Here is a 22,134-nt window from a genome sequence, read left to right as displayed (position 1 = left end):
GAGGTTTTCCTTTCGTGAAAGACGTGACTGCAATTGTTAGTTTCTCTCATACATGTTTCAGACTGTTTCAATGAATATACTGGAGAGATTTTAACAAATAAAAATAATTTTTTAATTAATATTTATAATATTTTCTAAAACTCGCGAAGTACCTATGGCTAATATTTTAGCTTGTCTAATTAATGTTAATTAAATATTCATGTGGTGAGAGATTTACACTGCCAGTGGCTCTATACAAAATGAAGGCGTAGAATCTGAGATTCTATGATAATTACGTTTTTTGCATAATAACCATACATCATCTGTTGGCCGTGTGCCATTTTGTAGCACTCATTTTCGATCAAGAATAATAAGTCGCTACGTGGAATTAGTTTCTTCATAGACATATAGTAATTTGCAAGTCTTCTTCATTATATTATGGTTGAAAGATAATTTCTCATTTATTGTATGATATATTACAATAAATTTAGTGTTTTAACATATATGTTATTTTCTTAGGTAAAGTAAAAAAGTTTTTTATACATATATGATATATGGAGGGGTTAAAGCCATAGTGGTGTAAGTCACTTTTTTTAACCTATCGAGTTAAGTTCATAGATGCAGTCTACACATGCAGATATGTTGAAAAAAGAAGAAAAAAAAAGTGGTCAAAAAAATTGACTTACACCACTATGGTTTTAACCCCTCCATATGTACATTATTGTCAAAAAAATTGAAAACAATTGTTGAGATAATTATTACTTCTTAATTACAAGAAAACAAATTACGTTTTTATAAACTTTAAAAATAACTTTATATAATAACTTAAAAAAATAGCATAATTTAAATAAGATTGTTGAATATTAATTATACGTTACAGCAAAATATGTATTGCAATTGCAAAATACAGAAAAATCAATATAAATAAATATTACAAAATAATTCACATGTCATGCAAAATATTAGAGAATATAAGTCCTTTGAGGTCGGCAATATGCAATAATTAATATTTATTTAATTAATGCTAGATACGCTATAACAGAGCAACTCAGTATATTACAGTTGCCTCATTCCCTAGGGGGTTTGTATTTTCCCTCTTCAATTTGCATAGAGCAAACATTATCTGTGAATACATGATTATAGTCGAGTTTCATTTACCACTTTGGAAGAATCTCATTAACGGGAGGGACGTCAGAGAAAAAGAGGAGATATTATAAATGTGTGTGAGTCAGCAAGAAGTACATGTTATATATAGATAAAATATACCCTAAAGTAATCTAATAAACACGGATGCGAGAGAGAGAGAGAGAGAGATTGAATTATAATTACTTTTTTTACTCGATACGTATATGTGACATATTTTTTCCACATTATTTCGTTCATTAGAAAATTATTAAATTCGATTTGCGCTAAAAGCAATCCTCACAGTATCTAACCATTAGAAAAAACGGGCGTGCTTTGATCATATATCTATGGAAAGGTTCATTGAAAGGATGAGAAAGAAAATGAAAATTCCTGCGTCGAAGGTGGCGTCCAGTAGACAAACAGTCGAAGGAAATAAACGATTTAAGTTTTGCCAATGGTTTGAATTAGTGCCTTCCATGAAAAGAATATAAAACTAATTCGATATCTATTATATGGTAAATTTATGTTTGCAAAAAGACTAGTAAAATAATAAGAAATAAATTCAGAGAGAGAAATTCAATATATCTTCTTGTACCACTATATACTTGCAACGCACATAGTACCTACATATTACTTTACACAATTATGTATTATATAATATATACTACATTACATCATTCTTCAAATGCATATATTGCGACACTGCATTATTGCAGTTCTTTAAATAGATAACCAATTTCTTTTATCCTGCTACTTATATTATTTATGGGAAAATACTGTATCCCTGTTCCTCTTTCACAAGCCAGATTAAGTAAAGACCTTGTTCCTGGTACTGCTTGATCCCTTTCTGTCAAGGCTGATATAAACTTTGAACCTTTACATCGGGGAATAAACAATGATCCGTTTTCAACGAAGAAGACCTTCAATCTTATCATCTTAAGACGTTAAATCTATAAGATGTATAGACAAATGCCAATATTTCTGAAATGCCAATATTTCTATGAATAATTGAGTAAACGATATCATGTATTCTTGCTAAACAATATTTGTCATAAGTCCGACATGTGTATCCTGATTTATATGAACAATATAATTCAACGTTACGCAAACGATTAAAATTGCGATCTCTTAAAAGCAATATGGACAATACTCGACGAAGAACACGAATATATTTTCAAGCTTAAGATCACTTTATCTATATCTCGCATATACAATTCTCACCAATCGACCTATGAAAAAAAGAACGTTTATACTTTAGAACGTTCGATTGCCATCGGAAAATAGCCATCGCTCCACTTTGGCATCCTTTCCGTTCTTTCTGGTTATCTGCTCTATTTTATTTCGCGACTAAAACAGCCGGACGCGCCACTTGCGCGCGGATCAATTGGAACTTCCCGATAATGCTCGTGTACGAGTAGATCTCATACAAAGAGAAAATACAAGCATCTTGAACCGAAGAAATTTCTCGTGGAAATACCCTTTTCGTAAGCACAGCTATAAGGCAAAGCAGTAAAAAGAAAGTGGTCACTTCTTGTGGAATGTAATCTATAAATGTGATACCAGCATATATATTTTTCTATATCTTGCATGCATATATATTTTTAATTTATTATAAATCAATGCTGTCAATGCTTCTCAATGATTAACTCTAGCTACTTCTTCAAAAACGTTCATCTTTCTACAAAATTTAATCTCTTGATATCTTCTCTTGTTATAAGGCTTCTTTAAATAAATAATTTTTCAATATTTAGTTATATTTACATTTATTTTCTGTTAAAATATTTGTAGCAAAAATAAAAAATTCATAGAAATATAGCAGTCTTTAAGTTTTCATAAACTAATATATTCCGTCATAAGCAATGAAAATTTTATTTGTATTTTGCTTGACAACTACAATTAATTATTATGGATATATTATTCTTGAAACGTCGTTACGTTATAGGTTGAAGATCACTGTTACAAATTGATATGCAATTGCAGCCGCATTATGCGCTTTCGGATATGGAACGCATGGCACGGATTTCCTATAAAGGCGCGCATAAAAGCGTGTTATCACCATCGATTCGGGTCAAAGGTACCATCCACAAGAGAGAATATGCATTTACCTAAATTTCCGCGTAAATTTTGCCAACAGATCCTACAATGCATTTTAGATGTGCCTCACCGATCTGTGACATACAGAAGACGTAAATGTGCATCCAAGTGGAAAAAAAGATATATTTTCTTGCGCTCGATATGCAAGAGAAATTTATGCTGAGGCGTTATCACGTCGACTAAAGAAATCTTTGTTTCGAGTTTGCGCGGTATCTTCTTCTCAACTATCTCTTCTCGAGTCTGAACGAGAACACACAAACAAGAGAAATAGATGTTATCACAAGAAACTGTGAAATTTATCTTCAAGAATATATACGCGATATGAAGAAATAATCCGAACAAGTTTTCAAGAAAATAATAGATGTATTTTTATTTTAGATTGCGCATATCTTGTTTCGCATATCTGAGAGACACTTTACATAAAATAGAGCATGCTTCTTTTCTACAACAAGTTTAAAGTAGAAACAAATAAATCAAAGCACTAGAAACAACAAGTTAGTCAAATTTTGTCGAAATCTTCACGATGTATTTTTTGACAAATTTTATTATAAAAATGATATCAGTCAAAACTGTTATGATGATCGACATATTTGAATCAAGGAAATAACAATTATATAGCTCATATTATATGTATACTCATAAATGCATAAAAAAAGATCGCGAGCACAGTTGACTGTATGGTACGTGCACGTGTTTCTCATCATTATGAAAGTGTAATACAAGTACTTGACCTATTCATAGCTATAACCTTCACACCTTCACTGTACCGTATGCCTTGTAGGGAGCGATATATTATGTTCTCATAAACCTTAGTGTATCCACTCGCAGTAAAATAATACAAGCGCTTAACTTGTTTACAGTTGTGTGTAGATCATATTATGCTATCATAAAATTTGATACTTAATTATGAAATAGAATAAACAGGAAGAAGAACAAGCTTGTTATCACGAACTTGGAAGAAATAATTCATCATGAAGTATCGCAATATATAAATAATGTGAATTGTTTACTATAATAATTTACATTAATTTTATTGCTACTTTTAAGATTATATTCTGCAGTTTTTTATTTATTAGCTGTATAAAATTAATTGTTTGTAAAATCAATTCTCGTAAATATTTTTTTGAAATAGCATTTAACACTTTATAAGATATCTAAATAACATTAATTTGCAAAGGTTCTCGCAGGCGATTGCAAGAGATGTAAATCTAGAGTCAACATGAAATATGTAAAATCCGCATACATATGTATGCAGTAACCGTAACAGTATTATTTAGGTGGTATATCAAACCAAGAATTCAAGACAGAAAAATTTATGTAGAAGAATAAATAAAACTTAAAAGACCATAACATTTCAGCATCGTAATAACACACAATAAATCGTAATAATAACAATACTGTTTAAGATATAACTATATAGATTTAGAAATAAATAATTATGCTTTGCAAGTTATAATAGCATTAATTAAAGTTAATTAACAGTTGAATACAAACTATAATACCATGAAAATAATCACTGGTTGGACTAACTGGAGTAAAAGCGTTGTATATATATTATTAACTTCAATAAATGCATTGAATATAATGAGCTTAATGAAATAAGCTAACAATAAGAATGAAAGACAATTAAGGAGCTAGTTAAAAAGAAGCATAAATACGAGGTAATGACCATTTTCTTAATTTTACTTGAATTGTAAGAGAATTATCTTTGAATCAAATTTAAAGTAGAATATCAGAAGAAACTAGGTTATTAACGCGGTTGCTATTCTTAGCTTATTTCCTCATTTTTTTGATACTTCACAAATTCATACAAACTTTCAAAAATAATAGCAGCTTATACTACACTCTTTTTGCAAACTTTGCAAAGCCTTCAGAATTTTCATGCAATTTCTTAATTGGTAATTTCCTTTTTATATCGCTATATTGTACATTTGTTCTTTTTAAAATTTATTTACGTAAAGAAGTTTTACTTTTAATAATTTACTCTTATTTTAATAATTCACCATTATTTTGTAAATCCTTAGAGTTGCATAAGTTTTTGTTATCAGAATGCCGAGTAAATTAAATTATCGCGTTGAAAAGAAGAAAGAAACGCATTTCAGTGAAATATTTGTCAAGAAAAGAAAACATTTATTCAGGCTAAGTCAATACAGAACATAAAAATTATCCAACATACAAATAAAACGTGTTTGCAATTTTATTTGTATATTTCTGCAATTTCTATGTTTTAATATAATTTTACTTCTTACACGATTTGAATGCAGTGTAATGTTTTCCTTCATTTTCCAACAAACTGCAGAAAACCACTCGTAAGGCGAAGCCAGTGACTGTGCGCCTCTGTCAATCGTGCTCTGATTGCAATCCTGCATCGAAATAGAGTCGCGGATTACGCCTATTCACACGCTGATGAAATTCGAATCGTGGGGACTTCGTAAAAAACCGAAGGAAAGCGCGAAGGGATATAACTGAACAAGCTGTCATTTTCTTTTTTTCGCAATTTCGGCAATCGCTTGGCAGGTAATCACCACTTAGATCCGAACAAATCCGGGAGGAAGAGGTGAAACTGCTGATAACAATCAAGGGGATAATCCCTGTAATAAAGCCCTTCATTTCACAGTCATAATGTGTGTGCGTGTGTTTGTGTGTGTATGTGCGACCACACTTGAATCGTTACTTCATCATTTTAATCGCGACGTATAGTTATTAATCGTTTCTGTTGATTGTTAGAACCGACATTATTGATGCATGAGCTGTGTCACTAGTACTTGTTGTTCCATGTATACTACACACGAAAGTTTACTATACACACACATACATACACTTTAGAAGTACAAACTATGCAGAATATCCCAGAAATATCAAACTCCTCGTTTCAACAGTAGACATATTTTAAATCAACATTTCTTCCATTAAAGCACTAACAATTTCTAAATTATAAATAATATAATATAATTATAAGTAATATGATTAAGAGTAAATGACATTTCGCGAATTAATTTGCAGTGCACAAATAGATAATCTTAATTTAATTTAAAATAGATTTTAACAGATTTAAAATACGATTATAGAAAGATAATTTAATACTGATAATTGAAGAGAATCAAAGCGATATTTGCTTTTCATTGAAGCTCAATAAATTCTAATGAGATTACAAATATGTAGCAGAACAGATATAACATCACTTTTGTGAGAGTAATAATAGTGATTAGATAAATATTGATGCTAATTCAACATGTGCATGGAATTTTGATCAATGGGATAATCGATCTAAACGAGGGCATCGTTTGCTTCACCGCAGTTTGAACTGACGCAAATCCCGGTGCTCGCCCAACGGTAGCCATGGCAACAGGTGGCGCGGGTTCTCTCAACCCTCGCTCATCGTTATGAACATCTTACCTCTTATACATTACTCTCCATCCTAACACTCGCAATCCACTAGCGATCGCACTCTTTGGGTAGCAGATGCAAGGATCAATTATTTTCTAACTTAGAAAATGTTATTTAGAATGTTAGAAATGTTGAAACAACTTTTTAATACCTTCAAATATCCTTAATCATCACTACTAGTATTTGACTATACATAATTTGAATATATTTTCTTTTTTTAATAATATATTCTAAATTTCTTGTAAATACATATGTAATAAATATTGCATTTTGTAAAAAAAAGAGTAATTTGCTTACCATTACCAATATTAGAATTAAATGTTAATTTATTATACATAGATGCGTAGGAATAATTTCTACAAGTGATTTATGATACTATTGTAAAAATTAAATTAAATGTTTAAATATTATACTTTTTTGTATAATCGAAGATAAAATTGTTTATCTTGAATATCCTGCAATGCTGCATGTCGCAGCGCAATGAGATAATAAGACTTACGAGAGTTCTTCGTATTTCTGTACTTATCGATTTTGACTTTCCTCAATAGTATTATCCCTAGGCGACCTGATTTCATGGTTGAGATAAGTTGAAACTGGAAATAGAGAATACCTTAACTAGCGCGAATAATTTAAATTCTATGGAAGTATGCCAGGGGCTATTAGCCAAGTGCAATCTTGCTCGAACCCATTACCGTCCTCATGGATCAGGTAACTTCTACATAAATGACGAGATGATGACATTTGATCCAAAAATATTTTTGTACGCCGGACATACAAAAACATATGTTTCGGTAATATTTTTAGAAATATTATATGCACTATCGTGCAAAGAATTATTTTATCCACAAAATCTTTGAAAGTGTAATTAATTATTATTTTATAATTTGCTGGTTATTTAAAATTTTAATATCTTTAAATATCTCTCACTCGAAATGTATAAGTCTGTAGAATATTTTATTCTTTTAGCAATATAAATATATAAGATAAAAATAATTTTACTATGTTATCTTAGCGCAGAAGTTATGGTAATTAAATACAAGTCAGAGTATAGCATATCGCGAGTAAATAAATAAATTTTTATATACGATGCATAAGTTTCAAGTTATCTGAACTAATATAGCGTAAAATATACGATGCTGTATTTCGCTGTGTGAATAGTCAATAGTATTCCTTGGACATTGATAATGTATTGCTGGGGAATGTGGCAACAGCTGGATCTAAACCAATATGTACCAGTGTGGTCGAATGGCGTCGATATCTCGACTAACTAACAGATAACTCCGTATTGCACGATTCCGTCGCGATTGATACCGGTCAGTGTACTCGTTGTGTACTCGATATACAATTACGTCAGTAATTGTCCTATTGATCGAAGTAATATCGTTGGATTGTCACGGTAGGGTATGCGCGAAATTCGCATGGTGCGAATCGTGAAACGATTCTTCGGGTTCGATGCACATTGTCCATCGACCGTTAGCAATGTGATTTCGATCGAGTATTTGTTTTTGAAGGTTGCGAAACGCTATTAAGTGTTTGGCCTACGAGATTCCGAGGTCAGTTTGCCCACGCGCAATGTCGGATTAAACTGTTTTGTTAAGAGCTCATTCATAGAACACATAGGGATTAATCGCGTGAATTATTAGCATACCGTAAATTTCGATCGGCATTTATGCCTAACCTAAATTAATCTAAAAATCAAAATCTGCATTTCGTGTTTTCTTTTATGTCCTTTTTTAATTGTAATATAGAATTGATAGAAGATACTAAAAAACTTTTTTCCCCAGAGATTGTATTGTCTATGACTGTAATATTTGTCTATTATGTGTTACACGAAAAAAATTTTAAAGTATAAACAAAAAGAGAATGCAAATCAAGCATTGCAATAACTTTTTATGGCAACAATCTGTCTTTAATTAAGATAACAATTTATAATTGCAATAATAATCAGTAATATTACTTAAACACTTAATTAATAAATTGAACAATGTCCTCGTCAATTATTTTCATGTAAAAGTTCCGCAATTACTAGCCAAAAGTATGCTGGAGGAAATAATTAGTCGGAAATGGGATTCCTTCTTTTATCGTATTGTAGTTTAATTGTAATAGCGAGAGCATTGTCCATCGTCTGAATAGGAAATGAAGTTAACTACTTTTTGTTGCAAGAGCGTGCCTTGCAAACTAATTGCAAGTTAAGTTAAAGCAATAAGCCGAAGTTGAAACTTGAATATACATACATTATATATACAAGAAGCATTTAACTCAATATATCTATGTATATTAACCACGGCAGATCAAATTATTCATGATCACCTCCACGTTAAATCTTTTTCGAAGAAGATTTTTGCCAAACTTTTTGTAGAAAGTATTAATAGACGCAATATATTTTACATATATTTAAAAAGAACAGATAAGCATAAATTTAACTTAAATATTTTACGCCGTAATCCAATATGATAAATTCTAAATAATTTTATTACTTCTATTGATAACAACGAAATGAATTTTGCATTGTATCAATTATATATTAACAGACATATAGCAATAATTTGCAACAATACAAATTATTGCTATATGTCTGTTAATATATAATTGATATTTTATTACTCCGCAATTTCATGTATTGTTATAGGATTATAGAAAAATATTATTCGGATATGGTTACAACTAAAACTTTCATAGTGCCTTGATCATTTGTGATTATCGATAACTACTTAAGCAAGTGGCCTGCTTCTGACATTAGGGAAGTGCACCTCGTAAATCGACTACGTAGAAATGTCAGAGTATTCCCGAACATATGTATAGGTATAAGCAAACATGTGAATTGGACATTTTAATGGGCTTTCGCGTAACGATGAGAAAGGTACTACAATAAAATTTCTCGATGTCGTCACAGTTTCCTTCTTTTCTGCATAAAGCACTGAACAGATAAAATTTATAGTGCGGCAAGGAAGGAGCCACTGTAAATTACAAAGGGCCCTCTGAACAAAAATCCTGTGCCTATGGAATAAAGAGATTTCTCGCATAGCAAGCTGTTAACTTTTGATATATATATATATATATATATATATATATATATATATATAATTATATTAAATACTAAATATCTATCTTTTTGCACATTTATATAACTCTGTTCTACTTCGTCCTACTTCGTCCTACTTCGTCCTACTCTAATAACAGCATATGCAGCTAAAGTCAAGAGTATAAATTTTCTTAAATTAAATGCAGTAAGTTAAACTAGACGGTGTTCATATAAATTAAAAAGGTTTATGTTAAATTTTAACAAAGGTACTGAGATATGATTATTTATTTAGAATTTTAAAAATTTGCTGTGACTTTTAATTTGTACATATATATTTGTGTTAAACTTATATAATTTATTACAATATTTTTATTTAAAATACTTTTGACTAATTGTAAGATAGCTTTATTTGCGCTTATTCGGCTTTAATAGATTTTACTATAAAGTTTAAAGTTGTCAAGAAATATTTGAAGTCCTGTTAAAAGTATTCTCTAATAAAATTGTAAGAAAAACCAATATATTTTAGTTTTAAAGTTTTTCATGGTTCAGAAGTGCATTACGCTCACTTTCATTTATTAATATTATCTTCTCTCGATACGAATGTAACATTTAAAAACATATTCATAATACGACTTATTTTTTAAGTTTAAAGAAGCTATGAACATCGCAACTCGCAACTTATAGAAACTTATTTCTTTTTTTGCGTAAAATACATTATTATTAACAATTAAATAAGAAAATGCTATGTATATCTATTCACTATTGTATTAAAAAATATTCGGTCGTTATACTATCAACTGTACAAGAATATACTAAGAAGACATGGAGTAATTCATTTTAAAGCTAGAGAGATAACTAATTGCGCCTTGACCCATGTAGAGCACTCAGTGAAAGCAAAATTATTTACCTCATGACTGCAAAAAAGGATTAAATGAGTGAATAATTTTTCTGGTACTTGACAGTTGCATGCTCGCAAAATTTCACAAAATTATATTTTTGTCTGTAAACTTTAATATATTTAAAATATATTGTATATAAGATGACATGTAGTCTTAATATTTTTATGCATTATTTTTATAATATTTATAAAATTAGAATTTTAATGCTAATTTAAGATATGCTTATCTCAGACAGGATTACGTATTGCGCAATTCGTGCATTAAAATAAAATTTAAAATATTAATCTTAAAGATTTACGATATCATATACAGATAACGTTATATTTATTAAGTTTTAACCACTTAAGTTCTTGTATGTTCACTATGCAAGTATCCATCAATGTAGAATACAGCTGACAATGTATCAACATACTCTGTATCTATGCGCTCTTCATGCATAGATACAGAATAACGTAATTTATACGGTTGAACGCTTGTGTACTTTTCGCATCTATACGAACTAATTTGCGACGTTAAACGCCCTTTCATTACGATCGCTTCTATATTCTGGTGGACGAGATGTAATTTTGCTGCCTGTTTGTCTGGCGTTTTCGCCTGAGTTTCCATTAGAATATATTATACGGACGAACGACCGAAAAGCAGTCGTCCGCATACGATGCAATTTCGGATCTCCACGCAATATCATCCGATAAATATAACACTGAACATTGTCGATTGGCTTTTGGAGTCATTGAATTTTATTCCATGAACGTGCCCAGCAAAACGCTGCAGTCTCATTGGTTTGCGAATAAACAACTGTATCATACAATACGCATTCGAGTAAGCGTATTAATGGATAGACATGTGCGAAAAATTTTTCTGACGCAATATAAAACATCGGTTTTTTATCCAAGAGAAATTCTTTTTACGATTATTTATTATTATTACTGAACAACATTCAATAAATTAAATTAATCGACAAACACAATTTGATGCAGATATGTACTTAACACATGTTTATCTACGTTTTGCTAATACAAATAAAATGTTTACGAATTTATTTTGTTGGAAATTACGTTTTCTAAACATATACATATACCAGCTGCTGGTTACAGGAAATTGATCCATATAGAGTTTTAATCTCTAATGCATAAATAGGTCAGACTGGATTTGCAAAAGATAAGTCAAACGTAGGTCATGCGTGCCGAATGCAGTGAACATGTTAATTGTCCGGCAAAATGCATTTCATGAAATGCATTCAACCAAAGAGCACTTTTATTTTGGCAAAACCGAGCAGTCCGTAAATTGAGGTTGCTGTCTATAGTTAAATATGACAACCAAAAATTCCAAACAGCTGCTCATGACATGTTTTTTTTATATTGATGCTATACGGCACCAAAATGCATTATTTATAAGTAGAATACACACAATATATAAATCATTTTTAACAATGTTATTAATTGATCATCGCTTTTCAAGAATTGTTAAAGTATCACACGAGATATTTGAGTTATATCATGTGCTTTTTCTTAAAATAACGTGAGATCAAATATAGCTTGAATTGAACTTCTTTAACTAATAATTTATTTCATGGAAAACTCATAAGAAGAACGGATTTTACTGCGTCAATATGACTGACAGATATTTCCATTCATGAATAATAAAAGCATTACCTTGATTTCAAGTATTACGAGTGTCAATATAGAATGCATGGTATGATATCGACGTGTACGAGATTGATATGAAAATCTATCTCTCTGAACTCAATTATAAAATTCGTTGTAGTACACATGTTCTAAGTAGTAAGATTAGAGACTGTCTTGTATAGAGACAAAAGAAAACGGTTATATTCTCGTCACGTAACATAAAGGGTGCTTTCCATTTACTGACACAAGTCGACGCAAACGTCGTTCTATCTTTCTTTGCATTCAGTGAGTAACAAAGACAGAACAACATTTGTGTCGACTTGTGTCGACTTGTGTCAGTAAATGGAAAGCACCCATAATCTTTCTTTTATTACGCATTTTATTACACATAGTAAATGCATATTTAACATGCATACAACAATGTTGTCTATTTCTAAATTCTGTATTATATAAGAGATATTTATCTTCGTTAAAGTATCTCTCAAACGATAACAATCTAACTTAATCGAGTATACTGAAAGTATTGTGTTTGAACGAAATTGATAAATGATCTATCATAAACGCTCGATTAATTCTTAAAGTCTCGCGTTAGCTAACTATTTTTCACGAAGATAAGTCAAGCGTGCTTTGATCGTCCATATAGTTATATCAGCCTGTTTTATATACGATGGGTACAATACTGTGTTAAAGAGATAATCCTGGGTTGCAAACACATCAAGTTTATCCGTGCAGTTATGCGCGCAGTTTTCTTAAGGTAAAGATAGACATCAACAAAAGTCAATAAAAATAGCATGAAATGGCAGGAATTATGTGTACATTCTGATGCACTGACCCAGAATTTGGGATAATGATTGGAATCTATGGCACTATGACCCGGTATGACAAACGTTTGACGTGTCTTGTACTTGGAAAAACTTATCTAAGAGTTCACATGCTTGAAATATGCTCACGCGATTAATGATTATATAAAAAATGAAGTTATCACACACAGTTTCTTGGCACGCGATGTACGTTTCGCGATGCTATACATCGTGATATTGTGTAAGTTGCCTATTCGTCGTACAATGCAACGACATTTGCTAGTTTGCTATAAATTATTCGTTCGTATGATTAAACAGCAAAAAGTGCGAGGATTGTGTATCAAAAGGAAAGACGACAAGGCTTTAAAGTACACTGCATTATTTATCCGTCAACGTGTGCATATTCACTGGTAATGAGAAATAATATTCATAGAAATAATGAGATAGTTCGTTGAAGTATATGATGACAAATTGTTTTCATTAGATATTTAAATTAATTAACAGTTTTCACAGCTCTCAGCAAAAGTAAAAATCTTTTAATATAATAAAATTAACAACAGTAATTATTATAAAATTTGCTAAAAACATTTTTTCAATAAGAATAACTCTGGTTACTACAATTTACATTCAAAAATAATTGCTTGCGCTATTGTTTAACTTTGAGATTTTATTATTGACAAAACATATTACTGTTTTTCTGATGTATAACGCAATTTGTCCTTTATCCTATAAAACAAGTGAATAAAAGAAATGCTTGTTGTTTCTATTTTATCGAATTTCCCTCAGGAAAACACTTGTTTCCTAAAACGTCGATCATAATTGAATCAATGCCAACATTTCTCGTAGAAGATACTACTATTGAAAACTGTCTTACATAAAATATTGCTTATCATGTGACCCGCAGGAATTGTTATAAAGAGACAAACCTTGCTTCCCGTTTGCACGGCCGTAAGTTTATCGAAGCTTCTCTTCATATCCCATTATTCTACTTTAATGATCAACAAACCAGTCAACTTTGTGAATCGTTGTATCATACATCTTATAATGTGCTTATTACATAGTCAAACGACCGAGATTTCAATCACGATGCAAGGAAATGAAATCTAAATTGTCTACGTAATATCCACCTTTCCGTACCATTATCCAATATGTACACACGTACCGCTGTGATTTGTTTTTGCTGTACAGTGCACGTAATAAAAGCGTATCCAATAAACCCTGTAGAATGAAAGTCAAACTTTACCACCGCGAAAATCCGCTCAGGAGTTTCGCCGTTACTTACGAATGATCGGTTTTTTTATTCAACGAAAGAGAGATACAATTATAAATTCCACGTAGTATATATTCAATATATAAAACTATTAGACATCACTATTATAAAACTAAATAAAAAACTAACTCAATAAAAATAAACATAGCTGTATCACATGTTATTCATTGATATTCAATATATGATATATCAATATATATTTTAAATTCATTAAATTATTATGCGGTGTAATAAGGTAACAGTTTAAATACATATTTAAACGTGTATTGATTAACGTGAGATAAACACACATTGTTGCGAGTTTTACGCTTTGAAACAGCACTTTTGAGAAAATGCGATTGTCTTGACAACAGAGTAATGATCATCAGAAAAGCATCGATTCATCGCAATTCGTCACTTCTGTCCGACAACGACTGCACATAACGCCACGAATGCTTCCACTATTTTTCATCGACGTTCTGGCGAGAGGACATCAGTCTCATTCGTTTTTTCCAGCTTTTTTCGGTTTCGACAAATGGATCCTACCTCCGTCTAGTTTTCGCGCCTCCAATCTTCGTTTCTCATCGGATCGTGAACACGGTGGCCTTTGAAAATGTTCAATTCTGTCTTTCAGCTTGTTTCTTCATTGTAGAAGAAAGAGAACAGATCTTCGCGTTGCGATAGAAAATGGAAACAAAGAGGAAGGGAAAATCGGAACAAGGTTGCTCGCATTCTTACTAATCTCAAATAGATTATAGATTTTCATACATTTTACAAATGATAGATTCATCGAAAATTGTCCAAAGGTTTTGTAAAATATCGGACTTTTTTTTCAATTCAATGTTTCGGCTCGCCTATATTTCTCCCCGCCTAGTTGAGAAGCCGAGGGTACGATGATTACTTAAGATCTCGTGCTTTCTGGTTTAAGATTATCCGTTGAAAAGTGGAAGGCTGTAAAAAAGCTTCCCGGCGAAGATTAGTTCGCAACCCTACTTTTTTTACTTGTCGACTTTTTCATGTAAATCGAGACGAATAAAAAATAAATAATCTATATATAGCTATTTTTCATTTTGCACTTGTTATTACTCCTCCAATAATAGCGTTAATTAGAAAGTTTCAAGTTTATCGCATTTTGTGCAGTCAAACATTCATAATAAGATATCGATTGAAATTTTGTATAGACATCTAACTCGATTGCTCTCACTATGACCGAAAACGAAAGTCCTATATTATAGATATTTTATTATATATAATATTATAAATATTGGTCAAATTTGTTGAAACTGCAATGTAACTACTAAATAACTAACAAAAATTTATTATAAATTATAATATTTATATTTATAATTTGTATTATAATATACAAAAGAATTAATGTTAGAAATGTGAGCGGTCAATGGTCCAATTTCTTTATAACATTTAAGAAACTTATATATTTTATCATATCTTTTCGTTTAAGCAGTTAATAGTAAATAACACAGCTACTTTACTTCGTCAAAAAAATAAATAAATAAAAAACACATTATTATTAATAAACTGATAAAATAATATTGTAAAATCTCTTGTTGAATATAAACGGAATTATTACTCCTTGATTAAATATAAATAAATTGTATTTGTGTCAAATAATTGATAACTTGTTATTACTCCTCCCGGATAGAATAATATCAAACCGATGACAATAAAGTACGTTTATATTATAGTATGAAATATCAATAATGTTTTATGTTAACTTTGATTAATATTTAAATATTTTGATGTTAATTTTGGTTGATACTTAAAATATAAGTTTTCCATTAAGTTTGATAAATATGTATAATGAGTAATTTAAAAGTTAAAGCAAGAAAGACATATATCAATTATATTAATATTCATATCTATTCTATTCTCTGTGTATATCGATAAAAAATTGTCCTATATTTTAAGCTAGATATTTTATATAAGATATACAAAAAAAACAATGCTCCAGCTCTATCGATTTATCTTTGATTATTCATTATTTTGGTATGAATTCGTGTTGTACGATAAAATCGGTAATTCCATTTCAACGGCATATTTAAGCGAAACTAGAGATTGGAACAATCGAAAGCGTCGTCCTCCGAATTGACTAAATTATCTCCCGTTGCAATTCTCCCGGAGAATGAATCACCTTTTATCTCTGGAACTCTTTTCTGGAGAAAGATTATCGTTTCAAATTCACCGGATATTATTCGTAGATAGTGGAGAATGCTATGCCATTATTCTCCTTGTGTTGTCATACAAATGCGCGAAAACTGAGGAAGTAAGGAATAATAGAACTGTTAAAAGATTGAGGATCCGTACTGTATTACACTTCATTCTATGTTTCATAATGCTACTTAAAACTCTATTATTTTAGAGATTTCATGTTTTAAAAAAGAAGATTCTACATTAGCTCATTTGACAAAGAACAATTTCAATGTCTTATAAAATAATATACTGTTTAAAAAATCCATTACTTTTTAACAATTTATAATTTTTGTTAACGTAGATTGAGCAACATAAACAACATTATTAAATATAATATACCCGGTTTTGATACACACAGTAAAACAAAAAATTGTGTAATGGGTAGATAATGTCTAAAATTGTTTTTTTTTTTAATAGGAAAAATCTAAATTAGACTTAATTAAATTATAAGACAGTAATAATAAGAGATAAATTGTACATCTTTACGCATTAAAACCATATACACATTTAACTTAATGTTAAAAAGATATTCAAATTGCTGCTTCAGATATTGTGCGACATGTTGGGTATTGTGCTATTAATGCTAATAGGACCTTTATGTGTCGCAGTACGTATCTCAACTCGGGTCTATTATAGAATTTACCTAAATGTGAGAAATCGGTAGAAAGGTTAATAAAAGGACTCGACAAAGAGAGAATGAGCTATTGTTTGAAGAAGGAAAATTTTGAATAAATGTCAACATGTTCACCGTCAGTTGTTGCTAAGTACTATCGATTAGTAGGGAAAAAAAGAAGTGAAAGAGTAGATGAAGATGCGTTTCGATGCTTTTGAGATGTCGTTTCTATTAAATGATATTTTGTACTTTAAAATTAAATTGATATACGATTACATCTATTATCTATACTATCTATGTACGTCTTAATTCATCAATAAAAATTATTTGATAATATTTTATCATATTTAATTGATGGAAATATGCGAAGTCGATGGAAATACTCGAAGCTGCGTGCTATCTGCACAACAATTTTATTTTATTAGTTTGAAAAGTTATGTTTATAGTAACTGGTTAAGTGGTGCTCAAAAAGAAGTATCACATAAGTAAGCCTCGTGGGAAGCTTGAAAAAATACGAAGTACGGAAGTAGGAGTAAAGTAAAAATACGAGTAGTCAAGTAAATAAAAAATTCACATTTAAAATATTATAAAAAATTCACCTTAAGAGTCATCGGCTTGTCATCGATAATGTAGGCATGTGATATAATTAATTATAATATACATGCTACTGTGTTAAGGTGTGCACATGGATAAAAAAACGGATAAAAAAACAACAAAATACCGCGTTGTTAGTACTTTCAGCACGTTTTGAATATAACTAACGTCTTTTCGGTTGATATTAATTTATGTACTTCTGCAAAATGTAAAGCATTTATACATCAACTAATTTTTGCATTTGTCGGCAGAAATTTATTTATCGTAAGTATGCAGGATGTTCTATAAATGACGTACTTTTTCTAGTCCAAATAATTTTTTCATTCTTTAACGTTGGAGTAAAAGATTTTTGAAAATTGTTTAGATTTTGTAAATCCTTTAGTGTCACTTCTGAGATTTTTTATAAACGCTATATTTATTAAGAAGATTGTCAGAAAACATCTTAATGTAATCACATAATATCTCAAAATATAATAAATAATATCTCTAAAATATGCTAAAGTTAAATATAAAAAGCTATGAAACGATCCTTTTACGAATGGCATTATTTTTATAAATGTGTAATATATTTTTACTGAATTATAAATTTAAACACAATAAGATATTTTGTGTTAATTGGATTCACAAAACAGATTGTTGAAACCATTTTTGCTGTGAATAGGAATATTCGGCGACGGATCGATCATGTCCAACGATGAGATCGAGGCGGTGCGATTTTATTCATTTCTGCAACGATGGCGGTCGGCTAAGTGGTGCTCCGGGACATCCTGAGTGGACGAAACCTCTTCGTGTAGGGACGAACGAATGGAGAGAGCCGTGAAGAAGAAAAAGGAAGTGACGAAAGGTGGATTGCTGACTGGTTGAAAAATTAATGGGTCGAGTGTCGGGTTGGGTCGACGCGGGTGTGAGGAATTCAAAGGGCAGTACCGCGAGTTTTGGTCGAGCTGTCGTTATAGAACGGGTTCGTTTAAATAAATTTTCCCGTCGACTGGATCTACTAGCATTCGCTTTTCTTTCTAAGCTTTGTCCATTCTAAACGCTTTCAGCATGCGATTAATATTTATTTCTTCTTTCTCTTTTTGTCATTGCATATATGTGTTATGTGTGTTTCTCTCGAAATATAGATAAATGCAATATTATGTAGAATATACGTCACATATAAATTAAGAAAAATTTGATCCTTTATCCGACAATGTAAATTGTTCCATTAAAAAAAATTAAAGTACTTAAAAACAATCAAATCTCGAAATAATAGCTGGAAAATCAAATAATAATGAACAGATGATAAATAACAAAGATAGATATAATTAGAAAAGGCTGAAGGATTATGCAACATTTTCTTTTTTAGACAAAATTCTGCTGCTTTTGCCTCTTGTATTCACCAATGTTATCATTCTTTCATCTTGCGGATTTTTGCCTTTGCATGCCTTTGCGCGAGGCAGACTAGAAAATTACAAGATAACATGGACGCGAACATATTATGCGTGGATGTAGCTAGGCACAGCATGCTGCGACACGGCCAATTTTATCTCTAGCGAAGTGAGCTTCCTGGGCGCAACATGTTCCTTAATTACGATAGAGATACAGCGCTAAGCGCTCGTCTGTTAGCATCTATGTAACAGTAACGCTTAATTCTAATAAACACCTCAGGTTCTCTCTGATTAGCGAGCTGTAAGACAAACAAGATAAACTTATCTCACAACCCGTAATAACTAGAAATAAATTTATAGTAAATTTATATTATATTATAAATTATATTATTAATTTTCTTCAAGTGTACATCTTTATTCAATATGTGTTTAATGTATAAAAAACTTTTTCAATCCTATATAAAAGTAATTAAATACTAAAAATTGAAATAATTATAAATTTATGTGCTTTGATAGCTTATATTTAATTAAAATTTAATATAACAAATATATTGAAAAGCAGTTATAAATAATTTACTGAAACGTAATAGAATTATTATATTTCTATAAACATGAAACAATGTTTTGTGTACATTTGTAATTAATTTTACGTGTCAAAACAATAGATATATGTACAAGATATCAATGTCTTGATATCTGATCTATCCAGTTCTACATTATTTATAGAGACAAAAATAGTTTACAAGCCACTTCCAAGCTTTAATTACGAAAGAAGCAAGAGATAAAGATTGCAGATAATTCTCAAAAATTAATGACGTAAAGAGATCTTTTGATAAATCTTTGCATTGTTAAAATGTAACATGAAAAAATAAAAATAGTGGAAGAGATAAAGTTACGTACAAGCTTATCGATTAATTTCACTGACAGTACACCCCTCAGAAAAAATAAAAATATCACGTATTATATAAAACCGATATTATTACGCAACTAATTGTAAGTTCTAATAAATTAAAAGAGAGAGAAAGAGAGAAGACAGTTTTTACAATAAAGATGTCTCAAATATCAAAAGAAAAATTGTTGCTTTATCATAATATATAAATTATTGTTTAGTAGATAAGTTTATAAAATAATGTAAAAATATTAATCTGTCTGATTGATGTTATTAGCCGTTATTTTAGCCTAGTTATATATTTATAACAAAATTTATAAACATGATGTAATTATGTCAAATGGAAACAAAATTACACAAAACAAAATTACAAATTGCTAATACAGGGAATTTATAATAAATTTGCAAATAGCTTAATGCAACGTTATTTATGTTGTAAAAGAATCTCATTACTTAAAAATTATGTATGATGCTGTTGCGAAACGCATAAAACAAGTTCTAGTACTCCAATTCAACTTCAGAGTTGCTCGCGGATGCATAGAGGTTCTCTAATGAACGTGATGAAACGCTCGTATGCATTCAAAAGCGCTTGCGACAGATTACTTACATGTTGTAAACGTGTTATATAATTCTTGAGCTCTCTTATGAGATGATAAATATAAAAAACTTAATTGGATATACGTCAAAGTTACTGATGCGACATGAAAGAGTGAAGTCATCCTATCAATCCGTCATATGAGATGAGGAGAGATCATCCATCCTGCATCAATTATTTTACGGATCATATGACGCCATTCTCGTTGTTGTCCGTCGAAGCCGAAACCTCGTTTGATTGATGACATTGCACATTCGTTCGATATGCGCTTCTAACGGGTGACTTGCCATATTTCTATCTTTCATCTAACTCTTTTAATCCGTAACAAAAAATAAAGTCTGTCTCACTACACTATTTCTGCTGCATATATATTTTTACTTGTCAATATTTAGATTCTTGTGATTAATCGCTTATATACATTTCTTTTTTAGAAGAATTTGTAGTGTATAGATAAATCCAACTATCGAAGAATTAGATATAATATTTCATTGTATAACTTTATTTCTATCTTTTAATTTCTAATTTATATTATTGTTCACGCAATAAATGTCTTTAGATAAGAAAATTTGTGTATCTTTAATTCTGAATGCTTTTGGATAATAGCTTTTCTCTTTCCTTCGTTGACACCCGCTATTTTCCAATTACAGTTTCTAAAGTAATTCTTTAAATAACTAGTTGTGAGAATAGTAATGCAATATTATAATATTATAATGAAGAACAAATCATCTGAGATATATGAAGATTTCATTTAAAACAATTATATTTTATTTATCTTAAAAAGAATGGTAAATAAAAAAAATAAATTCCTATTAATTAGAACTTTTTCTAAAAATGTCTGCATAGTAAGCAATGTTATTTCTTTAAAATGTAAACTTTTATGCAAATACTTTTATAAAAATTTTTTGTGTTTTATCTATATTAAGGTTCGGCTGTAAGATGAAGAAATACTTATATATTCGTAAGATACTTGTCGTATAGAATGTTTAATTAATTTAAAGAGCATTTCAGGCGAAAATTGCATTATTGAGATATCTTGGACAGTGCAAATATGCAAGGTATTTAAATATCTCGCCGAAACATTACGATTTCACTATTACCGGTAATGATGCTGGCCCGGAAAAGGAAAACAGTCGTCTTGGCTCGATCGTGAAGTCTTTGTTGGTTTAGCGTACGAGGTGCATTTTGGATTTGGAATCGAGCCAAGACATTCCTCTGACAGACTTATAGGATCGTGTGTTCACTGTATAATGCCCAGGCCGACGAATTCTTATCGATCATTTCAATGAACTTTGGTTTACTCAGAAAGCTTTGAGGATGAGAGTGATGCAACATTATCTGTGCGCGCTTTTAGCGTTGATAACCTCGCAAAAAGTATTAGAGAAAAGAATGTTATATTCTTATAGAATTAATATTTCTATGCGTGCAATCTTAAAATATGTACTTATACTTTACGTATATATTTTGGCCCAAAATTTCGAAAGCATAAGTATTCTTGAGACAGCATTTCACGCTTGGGGTACTTACCTGAAAAAGAAAGAAAAATACAATGTGAGTATTAAAAAATATTATTCTTACCAATATATTACATATATTACTTATGTATATTATTCTCTTATTTACAATTACTTTTATTTCTAAAATCTCTTTGTCATTAAATTTATCATTACGCCAAACAGTAATAAAAT

The 22,134-nt window shown here is 30.3% G+C and overlaps 2 protein-coding genes and 1 long non-coding RNA gene across 5 annotated transcripts in view; 1 reads left to right on the top strand and 2 right to left on the bottom strand.

The window, feature by feature from the left end:
- Positions 1-22,134, bottom strand: part of LOC139769304 (A-type potassium channel modulatory protein KCNIP1) — a 340,210-nt gene that overhangs the window by 51,490 nt on the left and 266,586 nt on the right. The gene's annotated exons all lie outside the window — the stretch shown is intronic.
- Positions 1-22,134, bottom strand: part of LOC139769309 (uncharacterized) — a 54,519-nt gene that overhangs the window by 14,852 nt on the left and 17,533 nt on the right. The window lies entirely within an intron of this gene.
- LOC139769302 (uncharacterized) overlaps positions 1-22,134 on the top strand; it is a 132,998-nt gene that overhangs the window by 98,270 nt on the left and 12,594 nt on the right. The window contains exon 4 of one of the 2 annotated variants that reach the window (XR_011717523.1): positions 18,257-19,860. The exons of the other annotated variant lie outside the window; for it this stretch is intronic. The gene's annotated coding sequence lies outside the window, so the exon portion shown is untranslated. Of the gene's footprint in view, positions 1-18,256; positions 19,861-22,134 lie in introns of those variants that run through there. 2 annotated transcript variants of the gene reach the window in all.

The sequence above is a fragment of the Temnothorax nylanderi genome, unplaced genomic scaffold (assembly GCF_030848795.1).
Source record: "Temnothorax nylanderi isolate EJ_2023f unplaced genomic scaffold, tnyl_v1.0 TNYL_tig0021_pilon, whole genome shotgun sequence".
Lineage (NCBI taxonomy): Eukaryota > Metazoa > Arthropoda > Insecta > Hymenoptera > Formicidae > Temnothorax > Temnothorax nylanderi.
Note: the sequence above shows the minus strand (reverse complement) of the source record. Positions and strands in the feature narration are given on the sequence as shown.